Below are 1,914 nucleotides of genomic sequence, written 5' to 3' on the forward strand. Positions count from 1 at the left end.
CGTAGCTTGAGAGATTACATTCTCCCTACTCTTACTGGAGTGCAGTCATGTATCAGGCCACCGGCAGTGGATGCGAATAACTTTGAGATCAAACCTGCCATACTCCGTATGGTGCGAGTCTTCAGTCCAGTTTGGTGGACTCCCTTCAGAAGATCCTAATCTGCATCTCTCGAACTTCATGGAACTGTGTGAGACTTTTAAAGTCAATGGAGTTAGTGATGATGCCATTCGTCTGAGACTGTTTCCATTCTCACTCAGAGAACGAGCCAAGAGCTGGTTGAATTCCCTGCCACCCAACTCTATTGCCACTTGGAATGACTTAGCCACGAAATTTTTGTCAAAGTTCTTTCCTCCAGCAAAGTCAGCCAAGTTGCGAGGTGAAATCAACAACTTCTGTCAGCAAGATAATGAATCTCTCCATGAGGCTTGGGAGAGGTTTAAAGATCTAATCAGAAAATGCCCTCATCATGGCATAGAGAAGTGGATGCTGGTTCACAATTTCTACAATGGGTTGGTTGGTAACACTAGAACTCTGATAGATGCGGCGAGTGGTGGAGCTTTTATGAGAAAGAGTGCTAATGAGGCTTACGATCTATTGGAGGAGATGGCTCTAAATAATCAGCAGTGGCCAACTGAAAGGAGTCAAACTAAGAAAGTAGCTGGTGTGCTAGAGGTTGATGCCATCACAAAATTGACAGCTCAAGTTGAGGCCTTGACAAAGCTGATTGCAGGGCAAGCTAAACAAGCCCAAGTTATTTGTGAGATATGTGGAGGCAACCATCACTTTTCAGAGTGTTAGGCAGATGTGGATAATGTGCCAATGGATCAAGCAAAAGCCATTGGGAACTACTCCCAAAATAATAATTATGGGCACAACCAACAGGGGTTCTACCAGCAGAGAAATCAGCCCCAACAAAGCCAACAACAAAGTCCTAGTGGCTCCAATATCCAAGCTGATTTATTGCTCCAATTCATGATGGAAACTAGAGCCTCTATTAAAACTCTAGAAACTCAAATGGAACAATTGGCTACTCAAGTGGCGAACCAAGCTCAAGGAAATTCATCTAGCACTAGTGAGGCAAAAGGAAAAGAGCAATGTAAAGCAATTTCCTTGAGGAGTGGAAAGAATTATGATGGGCCTGATGTGGTACAACCATTCAATGAAGAAGTTATAAATCAATCAGCACCAATTCCAACGTCAATAGAAAAGAAGGCTACTGATAGTCCTGCACCACAACAACAGTCTCCACCAATCAGTATTGATCATCATGTGAAGATACCTTATCCTCAGAGACTCCGAAAGACCAATCTAGACAAGCAGTTTACAAAATTTCTAGAGGTCTTTAAAAGACTACACATCAACATTCCTTTTGCTGAAGCCTTGGAACAAATGCCCCGTTATGTGAAGTTCATGAAGGAGATATTGTCTAAGAAGAGAAAAATGGAGGACTATGAAACAGTGGCATTAACTGAGGAGTGTAGCGCCATTTTGCAAAAGAAACTACCGCCCAAGCTTAAAGATCCGGGTAGTTTCAACATTCCATGCTCAATAGGGGGTTCTATACAAACAAAAGCTTTATGTGATCTGGGAGCCAGTATCAACTTAATGCCCCTATCAATGTTCAAAAGATTAAAATTAGGGGAAGCAAAACCCACAACAGTTACTTTACAAATGGCAGATTGGTCTTTGACTCATCCTCGGGGTATAATTGAAGATGTCTTGGTAAAGGTTGGTAAGTTCATCTTCCCTGCTGATTTCTTAATACTTGACATGGAAGAAGATGAGAATATTCCTATCATCTTGGGAAGACCATTCCTAGCAACGGGAAGAGCATTAATTGATGTACAGAAGGGGGAGTTAAAGTTGCGTGTTCAAAAAGAAGAAGAGACTTTCAAAGTATTTGCTGCAACTGA

The 1,914-nt window shown here is 42.0% G+C and overlaps 1 non-coding gene across 1 annotated transcript; it reads right to left on the bottom strand.

Moving 5' to 3' along the window:
• Positions 1–367: 367 nt before the first annotated feature.
• On the bottom strand, positions 368–474 carry LOC115698426 (small nucleolar RNA R71). Its single transcript, XR_004008173.2, has one exon. It is a non-coding gene; the product is annotated as a small nucleolar RNA R71 (small nucleolar RNA).
• Between the last annotated feature and the right edge of the window lie 1,440 nt (positions 475–1,914).

The sequence above is a fragment of the Cannabis sativa genome, chromosome 6 (genome assembly GCF_029168945.1).
Source record: "Cannabis sativa cultivar Pink pepper isolate KNU-18-1 chromosome 6, ASM2916894v1, whole genome shotgun sequence".
In the NCBI taxonomy this organism is placed as follows: domain Eukaryota; kingdom Viridiplantae; phylum Streptophyta; class Magnoliopsida; order Rosales; family Cannabaceae; genus Cannabis; species Cannabis sativa.